General features: G+C 34.8%; 1 long non-coding RNA gene across 1 annotated transcript; it reads left to right on the top strand.

Moving 5' to 3' along the window:
- Positions 1-8,626: 8,626 nt before the first annotated feature.
- Positions 8,627-12,543, top strand: LOC112772421 (uncharacterized). Its single transcript, XR_003187492.3, has 4 exons — positions 8,627-9,310; positions 9,382-9,671; positions 9,785-9,899; positions 12,316-12,543. It is a non-coding gene; the product is annotated as an uncharacterized lncRNA (long non-coding RNA).
- Positions 12,544-13,396: the final 853 nt, after the last annotated feature.

Raw genomic sequence — 13,396 nt, 5'->3', positions numbered from 1 at the left:
GTCGCATCAGTTTGGTTCCTCTGTCGTCGATAGCTCTGCTTTAGTTTTTCCCTTTTGTTAATTTCTATGATTTTGAGGTTCTATTTTTTAAAGATTCAACTCTGTTTGCTTCAATTTATGGTCGTGTATTTTGTTAATTTTACTGAGTTACTGAAATCTGAGATCTGATTCTTGAGTTGCTGTTTCTTTTTCTGTTTATTGTGTTTTGAATCTGAATTGGGGTGAGTTGATATTTTTTCTGTTTGTTGTGTTCTGAGTTTCGATTTCTGAATTAGAGTTGGTGGTGGTATGATTAATGTTGTCATGGTGTTTTACATTGATCTGCATATGAGGACATACATGTGTTACAGCTTCTTTATACAAATTTGTTACACCTAGCAGAAAGGTTGCAAAAGACATGCCCAGAAACAGAATAAAATCTTCACCCTCATGCCCTCATCTTTAATCCCTTCCATTTCAGCATTGTTAATTCTACAATAATTTATTTCTTTAATTTCTCCTTTTACCCTAAATTTAGGAAATTAAATGTTGGTTTAGATTTTTCTTATTTTAATTTTGAAAAGAATAAGAAGAGATCAGATGTTAGTTTACTTACCAGATATTGTTATGGTAACACAAAAGGTCATGCTACATGTTTCATTGTATGTTTAATTTTTAATAATTTTATTTAATATTTAATTAAACCAGTTGAACTCCGGTTGAACCCCAGTCGAACTTTTGAACCAGTGAACCAGTTACTCTACTAGTTCATTGACCGGTCCAGTTCTCACAACCTTGATATTAGTAATATTTGCATGCATTTTGTTTATTTAAGTATTTTACCCTATATTTTGTGATTGAAAATATCAACATTATGCTCTCATTTTTTTAAAATATTGAGTTTTTTAATTTGTCTTTAAAATATATTAATTTAAAACTTCAATTCAAATTAACAGCAAACTTTCTATTAAAAATAACGACAAATTTGTGATCTAATAGGGGAAAATATTTTTTAAGAAAAAGCTTTTGATTTGAGTGGTTTGTAAAATTTTTGAGAATTTACTTCTTGCTAGAATATTATAAATTATTTGTTATTAAAAATTAGCTAGCTAATTATTAGTCACGACTTTGAGACTTTAATTATTATCTCATTTAAAATAGCTTTAGATTAGTGACAAAATTGTGACAAATTACATTAGCGTACTTGGCAAATTTGCTTCAAATTTTTCATGAATTTTCTATGGATTTATATAGAGGTTAGTGATTAGTAGCAACATGAAATAAAGACAGAATAAGGACTAACATTTTTTTCTGACAAATTAGTAACAACATGAAATAAGCGAGAAAAGTCTATCAGCTGTTAAACGGTCGCTAATTCCTCGCTAAAATAAGCTTTTGATTAACGACTCAATTGCGACTAGTTACTTCTAAAATTTTCTCGATTAGCTTTGGATTTGTTATAACTTTGCGACTGATTTCCAACGAGGTTAGCGAGTAATTTGCTATAAAATAGGTAGGATATAGCTTTTGCTTTGCGACAAGATTGCAGTTGTCAAGTCGCTCGCTAAATTAAACTTGCGACAACTTAGCGACAAATGTATTTCGCCCGCTAATCAGCTACTTGAAATCAGCGAACAAAGTGTGTCAGTTGTTAAACAGTCACAAATTTCTCACTACTTAGGTCATAGGTGCTGAATATCCGTATTTCCACTTTAGCAACTAATTAGCAAGGAACACTTTCCTAGTTGAATGATATATCCGTTGCGACGAGTTAGCGACGACTGTTTTCTGTCGCTACCCTAATTTTAAATTTTACAATATTATGCGACAAATTAGCGAGAAACGAATTTCTCGCTAAAAATAAACACTTTGGTGACAAATTAGCTAGGAATTTGTCCATCACAGAATGCATTTCAAGTTTTTGTGACAGATTAGCTAGGGAAATTGTTCCTCACTAATTAGCCTTTTCACGCAAAGTTTATTTAGCGACGAACTAGTGTGTGAATTGTTTCTCGCTAATTGTATATCAAACACTTGCAACGGAATAGTGACAATAATATCCCTCGCTACTTCACTTTTATTCGATTGAACCCCTAACAGACTGATTTGCTAGAACATTGTCACTCGCTAATTAATTTGTGAGAAATTAGCGAGGAAATTTTCCTCGCTCTTTTTTTAGCTACAAAATTCAATATGCGAGAAACAAACTTACTCGTAAATCTCTCGCTAATCAGTCGTTTTTTCTCAAGTTCGGGTATTTTGTGACCGCACATTAATTTTATCGTTAGTGCGTCACAAATTCCTCGCAAGTTAGTGATGGATTAGTGACAAAAAATATTTCTCGCAAAAATTCGTCGCTAATTTGTCAAATTCTTGTAGTGTCATTTCGAAAGCCCTTTAGTTACTGTTCTGTTATCTTATGCTAAGGTTTTACAGTGTTAATTGCTATAAGATTGAGTTTCAGTTGTTATATGTCGCGATTAGTGTTGCTTTGGTTACCGCAGAAGTGGCTTGGAGCTGAGCTTGCGGTTGTCGGAGATTTCGGGTTGAGAGATAAGGTTCCTGTGACGCGTTTGGGTTATGGTTTCGACAAGTCGAGGTAGGGGCCTTTTCAGAAAAGCTTATTTTATAAATTGGAATTATTATATATGGATATTATGTGATAAAAATGTATCCTTGAGTGATTGTACAAGTCTTATGTAATGTTGGTTGTCTTGGATGAATATGAATGCTTGGTTGATTCGATTATTATTTGATTTTGTGAAACGGATTTTAAAGTGTTTCTTTAAAGTCGCTTCTTTAAAGCTTTGAAATCAAGTTTAATCCGTTGGAAATTGATTTGAGTTTGATTTGGTTTTCTTGAAATATGAAAATGGAAATGTACATTTGGATTCAGTTGGATTTTGAGCTGATTTAGTTTTAAACCCTTAAAGAGTGTGGCGGAATGGTTTGGTTGGGACCCGAAAAGGGTGGTAAAGTCCAAGTTTTAAGGGAGATGCTGCCGAAATTCCTATAGAATCTGAGTCTTTATTTGAAATGTTATTTGGAAAATTATGAGTTTAATGCCTTTACTATTTTACTTGGAGGATTGTGAATTTAAGACTTTTTATTATCTTTACTTGGATTAATTATGGAAGCGATGAAGCTACACTTTGAAAAGAATTATTGAAAAGAGAATTATGATTTCTCCTTATTTCCTAAGAAAAATAGTATGTCTTTGGGTGCAAGTCATTCGAAAGAGAATTATGATTTAAGGCTGTTTTAAAGGTGAAAAGGGTTTATGTTTATCTTTATTTAACTTAAAGATTGTCACTTGGAGGAGTTTTCGTGACTTTAAAATAATTTGGGTTTCGATTGACAAATCTCATTTCTTTGATGTTTTAGATAAGCTTTAAAGTATCCTTTGAATTCTGGTTTAGCAAAACAAAAATGATTTTTCGAGCCGTTGGAAACGCTTCAGATTTTTATCAAGGGGTTAAAATTGGTTTTGGTTCAAGGGAACGAAATGGTTTTGAAAATGTGGTTGGAGTAAGTGATTACACGACTCGACTTGGTTTAGATTCTATTTTTATTACTCAAATCGAGAAGCTAAGGTTTTAAAGACTTCAAATGAATTTGAGAAAGTGAGTTGTGTTATACTCCCCTAAAGTCTTGAGACTCTACTGAGGATCTTTTGTTACCAAATCTTGTTTTAGAATGAATGATTTTGAATCTCGTGGAAATGGCTTTTGATTTGGTGTAGTTTCTGAAATGTTTGGAAAGATGTTGTGGAGAGTGACCTTATTTTAAAAGGAGAAATTTATGTTTGAGGAGAAGTGGTTAGCCACCACGTGCTCAGTATCAATGTTTTAAAAAAGGGAATTTACGTTTGAGGAAAAGTGGCTTATGAGCTTGAAATGATTTGAGGAATGGGGATTTTAAAGCCAAGGCTTGAAAGAATTAATTTTTTATTTCAAAGTAAAGTGAATTGAGAAAAGTGATTTATGGCTTAAATGATGATTTTATGCTATTGATGATGTTGGATGGTGCAAGTGCTATTATGTTATGAGCCGGAATGGCGATATATGTTAATGAATTATGGCTGATCGTGGAATATGTTATGAGCCGGAATGGCTGTATATGATAATGAATCATGGCTGACTATGAATCATGAATTTAAGCCGGATGGCTAAGATGAATGTTGATTTATGGCTGAGAATAAATGCATATAAGCTGAGTTATTGATATTATGTTTGTTGCACTCCACCTATCCGAGATACAAGTTTCCCTGGGTGAAAGCAGTGGCTAGCCACCACGTGCTCCAGGTGGAGACTCGATATCTGCAGACCCTATGTCGTAAGTATGGTCGGACACTGTGAAAGTGTCGGATGAGCTTGCCCCCGTGAATATACACCAGTGAAGGTGTTGGATGTGAATTATGATTATGATTATGAATAACTCAAGTTGAGGATGCACGACAGAAGGACAGTCCAATGGTTAGCTACCAGGACTTGTTGGGTTGGCTTTATAACCGACAGATGAGACTCATCAGCCACTAGGACAGGCATTCATCATATGCATCTATGTGACATTGTTTGGGTGTGCATATTGTACTTGGTTTGCCTTTGTGATTACTTGTGATTAACTGTTAATTGTTCTACTTGCAGTAATTGTTTGTTTGTGCTTGAAATTTCCTATTTGTGTTTGCGACTGTGACTCTGTTGGACAGTGGAGATTGGTTGTTGTTTGGGTTGTTTGGGCTTAGAGCCGTGGTTCATCATGAGGTGGGCCGAAAGCCATGTCTGGTTGATGTTTCTAGTTTGGAAAAGTATGAAAAACTAATTTGGTTCAGCATAGATAAACCTTTTGAAAGGCTTTTGAATTTTTTTGAAATGAACAGCTTCCTCTTTTAGGAAAAGAATTCAGATTTTTCCTTTTATAGTAAACTTTTGCTTTTGAAAAGATGCATAAGGCGGTTATTAATCACTATAACGGTTTTACCTTTACGTATCCTATTATAGTAATTCTCAAAAACCCTCTACTGAGAACCCTTTCGAGGATGATATTCTCACCCCCCCTACAAATTTCCCTTTTCAGGATATGGATGCAGAAGTCACGAAGAGTTTATCTAGTTGTTGTCGTAATGTTTTGTATTGCTTTAGTTATTATTTATTGTTCCCTCGCCTTTATCTTTATACATTCTGTAAGAGGGATAAGAATTGTATTAGCTAATGCTTGTAAAATTATTTAATATATATACATACGTATGTACTCTTTGTGAGTTTTGTAAGTTGTATAGTATGTATGGATGTACGTTACCTAACAAAAGTATTTTGGAGTGGTATTGCGGTTTAAAGTTTTAAACAGGCTCATATTTTAGTATTAAATATTATAAGGGTCGTCGTAATACCCGAGCTATCAGAGTGGCGCAGCCGGAAGCGTGACATTTTGATAATTAGGGTGTTACATTATGGTATCAGAGCAGTCTTTCCTGTAGAGCCTGAGGAATGGACTGACTATGCTTCAGTTGCATATTCTGAGTGTCTGTCATGCAATAGTCTTGTCAAATAACGAGAATTAGAGCTTTATGCACATGACGGTCTATTGATTAACGCTGTTAGTCTTGCATTGCATACTTCTTGGTATTAAGTTTGGCCGGCTTAATACTAGTGAATTATGTATATGAAAGCACTAATGGGTTATCATAGATGATATACGAGTTTTGGGTAAAGCGAATCACAAGTTTTGGGAATGTTAGATACTATTTCTCGAGGTTATTCAGTTATGTGTCTTGGATCCTGTTCGAGTCGATTTGTTCTCTCATAGCCTAACTTGAAGTTCTTGGTTGCTAGTCCTTTTGAAAAGTAGCTTGATTTTTTTAACCCTATTCCTCTATTCATATGCATCCTTGTTTGACCCTAATTGCATATGCCTGTTTGAAATCCTTAGTGTATCTGTCTTTCTCTGTTTAAACCCTTCTTCTGGATTAATGTATTTTTCTATATGATTTTAATCTTGTTTTGATGCCGCATGCTTTTTTAAGTTCTTATTCAGGGTCTCTTTTTAAAGAAATTATGATTCATAATTTTCTCTTATTTGGCTATGTTTACAATCAATTTTTGAATTTTTATTGTTTCTTTTGATTCAATATACACTCATCTATATAAAACTTTGAAAACTTCTTATGCAATTTAAAAAAAAAAACTATTTATTTCTAATACCTCACTTGTTCTTCTACTGGTTTAAGAAATTATACTTACTTTAAATACAATTTGATTTTCTAAATAACCTTACTACAGATCTTATGCATATCTTTATTTGATTATGTACTTAGGTATTTTTCAAAATTTTGGAAAGAAAAGATTTTCGCCTTTATTCCGGTTGATCTTAGTTTGACAAGTTTCGCCTAATTCTTTTTTTTAGTTGAATTTAATTTAGCATGACACATTGCTTATGCAATTATTGTTCTTTTGAAAATATTAGGCTCATATCTTTCCTTCCTAGCATGGATTAATTCCCTAAGTTTTTGTCTCTATGAATGTCATGATTGAGTTGTCTTTTCCTATGACTTTTGTATTCTTTTGGATCAATTGAAAGCTTGTTTGATGTCTCATACCTAGTGAATCTTGTTTGAACTACCTTGATTTAAGATCATTTCTTGTATGGCTTGACTCATTTTTAAGTACATCCTAATTTTCTTGAATATCCTTCTGAGATGGTGATTTCAAGTATATTTTTGGAGTCCTGTTTTGAACCTTTTTTTTTAGAAGTTTTGAATTCTCTTTGAAGAAGTTCTAAACTAAATTTATTTTTTTCAGTTGCTTGATTGTAATTGAAACCATTGTCCAATTTTGACAAAGTTGATTTAAAGTTGGCATGCGCTATTCTAAATGAAGTTTTGAAAAGCTTCCTTATTTATCAGAAACCTGTCTGTTTGTAATGCACCAGTTATTTCTTTTACCAACTTATAAGCAAAATTTTACCTCGAACTTTCTTTTTTAAATAGAGTTTAACTTCCTCTTTTGTCCTTGCTATAATTTTTATACACACTTGTTTGAATATGAACTTTGAGAATTTTGAACAAGTATTTGATTTTCTTCCGAGTTCATGAATTACTTTTGGTTAAGTCGTACACCTAACTGTCTTTCTAAAATATTTTGGGAAATATTTTAGCTCTTAGCCAAACCCGTGTTCTTTTTGTTTTAAAACTCTACATAATCTACTTTAACATGAAATTGTATTAAAGTAATGCCACATTTATACTTTTGTTATTCTTTTACAAGGTGTTTGTTGCGCACCTTTTCTTTGGAAACATAAAATATGCATTCGACAGTATTTTAATCCCACTCTTGAGTCTTGTAAGCTTTGTTTTCGGTTTTAGACATTCTTCGTTTGTAAACCTTATACTTCTTAACTCAGCTTGATTTTGTTCAAACTATTGCACTACCTTCTCTTTTATCGTTCTTATCAGACTTCTTTGATTCGGGGTTATTTTGAGGTTTTCAAAGTGTATTTTCTCCCCGACATTCTTCATTTCTTGTACACCCTTGATTGCTTGTGATCCCAACAATCCTTTCAAGTTCTTGCGGATTTAGTCCTTGTTGTTTGTCCTTTTCTAAGGTTTAGTACTCTTCTGAATAAACTCAAGGATTGTTATAGAGTCACGCATGACCGTTAAGCGTAGCAAGCAAAACGCTAGTCTCTTTTGGATGTTGTTCGTGAACGTGAAAGGGTGAAGCGGTAAGGGTACAACATTATGAGTAGTTGTGGGAGTTTTGTTCCTTGTATTGAAAGAGTCTGCGGGTGTTAGACTTGTGACCAATTATGGAGTTGTAAAGTGATTGATGGAGTTGAAAGTTGAAGCTTTGAGGTTGGTACGAGATTGGTGTACTGATGACGTTAAGCACGTGATTTTAACCCCGTCCTGTTTTATAGGCTTCGATGCCTTGCTTTACTATCACATGTTTGAGCCATGCCACCTTTTGCATTGAGCCTATCTTGTAATGTTTGCTTTGCAATCATACTCCTACCTTTGTATCTTTTATGTATACGACAATCCAAGTATTTGAAAACCATATATATTCTTATATGTTGAGATATTTTTGCTTCTTCCTTAAATGTGTTCAAGAGTGAATTGTTACGAAATCTCTTTCGTTTTGTATCAATTTTTTAGGACAAAAATTTTTATAAGGTGGGTAGAATGTAAGACCCAAAAATTTTAAAAAAGGGCTATCATGAGCTAATTTCAAATTCAATATTTTTGTAGCTTTAATTTTAGAAATTTCTTTATTAAAGATAATAAAAGTAAATTTTGATTAATTGAATTTGAAATAAATTAAGATTATTATCCAATTTCACAATTATTGAATTATTTTCTATATTTAAATTATAAAGTTGCTAGTTATGAAATAATAAGAATTTTAAATAATTTGGACTAAATAATTAATATTTTAAAATATTAATACTACTGTTTTGGAAAATAAAAAAATTAATTATATTATTTCTAATTTTTGGATTTGAACATTTTATTGAAAATAATTTGTAAAATTGATGAACAAATAGTATTTTTATACATTATTATTGTTGGGATAAAATTTATTTCTAATTACTGTATTATCCCTATTTTTATTTGAAATTACAAAACTATCCTTAAACCTAATTTTTACCTAAACCCTAATTTCCAAATTGGGAAAACCCTAACCCGGTTACCCTTTCCCCAACCCAGCAGCAACAAACACACACAAACACAACAAGCACACACAGCAAAACACACGCACCCACTCACTGCAACAGAGAAGAAATGGGAGGCAGAAGTAGGGGAAGAAGAGAAGAGGAGGGGGAAGACTGCACCGGCGTGCTGGGCCTCACTGCTGCCATCGAGCCATCATTTCACCAAAGAAGGAAAAGAGCATCGCGCCTGCCATGAGCTTGCCGTCGCCGTGGAGCCATCGCGGTCGAGCCGAGTCCAGAGGAGGGTTCCAGGTAGCAGCTGCCGCGCGCGAGCTATAGGAGCTCGTCCTCGCTGATCTGCCGCCATTGGAGTCGCGCACAGAGGACGCGCGAAGGGGAGTTGTCGTGAAGCCCGTCACCGCCGCTGTTGAACCCGCGCCATCGTCGTTCTTGTCATGGAGTCATCGCCGTCACTTATGGCAGAGCCAGAGAGAGAGAGTTCGGGAGCAGTGCAGACGAGAGAGATCTGAGGCTAAGCTGGGGGTCCAACCACCGTGCCCAGCCACTGTTCGCGTCGCCTCCATCGGAACCGCCGCCGTCACTGCCAGCTTTCATCTCCATCGTGGTTGATTATGGATGACAGGGGACGAAGCTGCCTCTACCGCCGGAGAAGGCTCTGCCGGTAAGGGTTTTAATTATGGTTTCTGTCCTTTTGGATTTGGAGAAGGTTTTGATGTTGCGTGGTTATTTTAGTTGATCCATTCTGAGCCATAATCATCGCCGTTAGGCTGACTCTGAGGCTTTCCACTGCCACCAGAGCTGCCTAGAACCACCACTATGGCTGCCGTGGGAACAGAACGGGTACCAGAATCTGACAGCGCCGCTGCCATCGATAAGAGATACCAAAACAGCCGCCGTTGCTTACCGTTCTGAGCTGCTACACCGTTATTACTGCCGTTCGGGTCATCGGGTGTAGCACGGTTGTTGCCTGAACTACCGCCAGGGATACCACTGCTTGATTCAGCCGTTCTTTCTTAGTTTCGGTAAGCGTTTTCGTTTTGAAAGCCCTTTAGTTACTGTTCTGTTATCTTTCGCTGAGGTTTTACGGCGTTAATTGCTATAAGATTGAGTTTCGGTTGTTATATGTCGCGATTAGTGTTGCTTTGGTTACCGCAAAAGTGGCTTGGAGCTGAGGTTGCGGTTGTCGGTGATTTCGGGTTGAGAGAGAATGTTCCTGTGATGCGTTTAGGTTATGGTTTCGACGAGTCGAGGTATGGGCCTTTTCAGAAAAGCTTATTTTATAAATTGAAATTATTATATATGGATATTATGTGGTAAAAATGTATCCTTGAGTGATTGTATAAGTCTTATGTAATGTTGGTTGTCTTAGATGAATATGATTGCTTGGTTGATTCGATTATTATTTGATTTTGTGAAACGGACGGTTTTGAAGTGTTTCTTTAAAGTCGCTTCTTTAAAGCTTTGAAATCAAGTTTAATCCGTTGGAAATTGATTTGAGTTTGATTTGGTTTTCTTGAAATATGAAAATGGAAATGTACCTTTGGATTCAGTTAGATTTTCAGCTGATTTGGTTTTGAACCCTTAAAGAGGGTGGCGGAATGGTTTGGTTGGGACCCGGAAAGGGTGGTAAAGTCCAAGTTTTAGGGGAGATGCTGCCAAAATTCCTATAGAATCCGAGTCTTTATTTGAAATGTTATTTGGAAAATTATGAGTTTAATGCCTTTACTATTTTACTTGGAGGATTGTGAATTTAAGACTTTTTATTACCTTTACTTGGATCAATTATGGAAGCGATGAAGCTATGCTTTGAAAAGAATTATTGAAAAGTGAATTATGATTTCTCCTTATTTCCTAAGAAAAATAGTATATCTTTGGGTGCAAGTCATTTGAAAGAGAATTATGATTTAAGGCTGTTTTAAAGGTGAAAAGGGTTTATGTTTATCTTTATTTAACTTAAAGATTGTCACTTGGGGGAGTTTTCGTGACTTTAAAAGAATTTGGCTTTCGATTGAGAAATCTCACTTCTTTGACATTTTAGATAAGCTTTAAAGTATCCTTTGAATTCTGGTTTAGTAAAACAAAAATGATTTTTCGAGCCGTTGAAAACGCTTCAGATTTTTATCAAGGGTTTGAAATTGGTTTTGGTTCAAGGGAACGAAATGGTTTTGAAAATATGGTTGGAGTAAGTGATTACACGACTCGGCTTGGTTTAGATTCTATTTTTATTACTCAAATCGAGAAGCTAAGATTTTAAAGACTTCAAACGAAATTGAGGAAGTGAGTTGTGTTATTCTCCTCTAAAGTCTTGAGACTCTACTGAGGATCTTTTGTTACCAAATCTTGTTTTAGAATTAATGATTTTGAATCTCGTGGAAATGGCTTTTGATTTGGTGTGGTTTATGCAATGTTTGGAAAGATGTTTTGGAGAGTGGCCTTATTTTAAAAGGAGAAATTTATGTTTGAGGAGAAGTGGCTTATGAGCCTGAAATGATTTGAGGAATGGGGATTTTAAAGCCAAGGCTGGAAAGAATTAATTTTTTATTTCAAAGTAAAGTGAATTGAGAAAAGTGATTTATGGCTTAAATGATGATTTTATGCTATTAATGATGTTGGATGGTGGAAGTGCTATTATGTTATGAGCCGGAATGGTTATATATGTTAATGAATTATGGCTGATCGTGGAATATGTTATGAGCCGGAATGGTTGTATATGATAATGAATCACGGCTGACTATGAATCATGAATTTAAGCCGGATGGCTGAGATGAATGTTGATTTATGGCTGAGAATAAATGCATATATGCTGAGTTATTGATATTGTGATTGTTGCACTCCACCTATCTGAGACACGAGTTTCCCTGGGTGAAAGCAGTGACTAGCCACTACGTGCTCCAGGTGGAGACTCAATACTCTGATGGCCCTATGTCGTAAGTGTGGCCGGACACTGTGAAAGTTTCAGATGAGCTCGCCCCCGTGAAAATACACCAGTGAAGGTGTTGGATGTGAATTATGATTATGATTCTGAATAACTCGAGTTGGGGATGCACAACAGAGGGACAGTCCAATGGTTAGCTACCAGGACTTGTCGAGTTGGCTTTATAACCGACAGATGAGAGTCATCAGCCACTAGGACAGGCATTCATCATATGCATCTATGTGATATTGTTTGGGTGTGCATATTGTACTTGATTTGTCTTTGTGATTACTTGTAATTAACTGCTAATTGTTCTACTTGCAGTAATTGTTTGTTTGTGCTTGAACTTTTCTATTTGTGTTTGCGACTGAGACTCTGTTGGACTGTGGTGATTGGTTGTTGTTTGGGTTGTTTGGGCTTAGAGCCGTGGTTCATCATGAGATGGGCCGAAAGTCATGTCTGGTTGATGTTTCTGGTTTAGAAAAGTATGAAAAACTAATTTGGTTCAGCATAGATAAACCTTTTAAAAGGCTTTTGAATTTTTTTGAAATGAACAGCTTCCTCTTTCAGAAAAGAATTCAGATTTTTCCTTTTATAATAAACCTTTACTTTTGAAAAGATGTATAAGGCGGTTATTAATCACTATAACAGTTTTACCTTCACGTATCCTTTTATAGTAATTCTCAAAAACCCTCTACTGAGAATCCTTTCGAGAATGATATTCTCACCCCCCTACAAATTTTCCTTTTCAGGATATGGACGCAGAAGTCACGAAGAGTTTATCTAGTTGTCGTAATGTTTTGTATTGCTTTAGTTATTATTTATTGTTCCCTCACCTTTATCTTTATACATTCTGTAAGAGGGATAGGAATTGTATTAGTTAATGCTTGTAAAATTATTTAATATATATACATATGTATGTATTCTTTGTGAGTTTTGTAAGTTGTATGGTATGTATGGATGTACGTTACCCAACAAAAGTATTTTGAAGCGGTATTGCGGTTTAAAGTTTTAAACAGGCTCATATTTTAGTATTAAATATTATAAGGGCCGTCGTAATACCCGAGCTATCAAAGTGGCGCAGACGGAAGTGTGACATTTTGATAGCTAGGGTGTTACATTGTACATGCAGCAATTTATTGGCCAATGATAAATTTTTAAATAATTCAAATCTACAATAAATTAGTTTTTATCTTGTCGAGTTAGGAAATGCAGTAGGAAAAAAAAAAGTAGTTGTGGATGATTTGAGTTCGTGTAATATTTTTGCTTCAAATTAGATTCCCAAGTTTTGAGTATATTAGAAAATAGACCTTAGACTTTTTAGTGAAAAAAAAAACGCATTAAGGAAGTTCTATGTATTAGATATAGCAAACTAACCCAATATATATGAAAACTATGCTAATTAGAGTAGTCCAATGATTTTCTATGTTAACAAATTTTTAAATAATAACAATAGTAACGTATGCATAATGAATATACAATAGTTTAATTCGTAGCCTTTGTTGTTACTTTAATTTGTCACTATATGCATCAAGATAGTGTATGTGTGTTTTTCCTTTGCCCGGAAAAGCTCAGAAGTTTGTAACTTTGCAAAATGGTCATCACAAATTGATGGTCACACCCCATAAATAAAATAAAATAAAATAATTAGCACAATGGTTGATCAGAGAAAACTGAAGGGTGCAGCACCACAAAAGGACATGAAAATCAGTATATAGGAACATCTTCTAACTTTCTCATGAATCATCATAACAACTCTTCTGATCAACAAATTCTAAGTGGATAAGATGGTTCTGTGTCATTTGTCTGAAATAATAGCACGTGATAGGCCAT

The sequence above is a fragment of the Arachis hypogaea genome, chromosome 18 (assembly GCF_003086295.3).
Source record: "Arachis hypogaea cultivar Tifrunner chromosome 18, arahy.Tifrunner.gnm2.J5K5, whole genome shotgun sequence".
Lineage (NCBI taxonomy): Eukaryota > Viridiplantae > Streptophyta > Magnoliopsida > Fabales > Fabaceae > Arachis > Arachis hypogaea.
The sequence above is the reverse complement of the archived record's forward strand: the minus strand, read 5'-3'. Positions and strand labels throughout refer to the sequence as shown.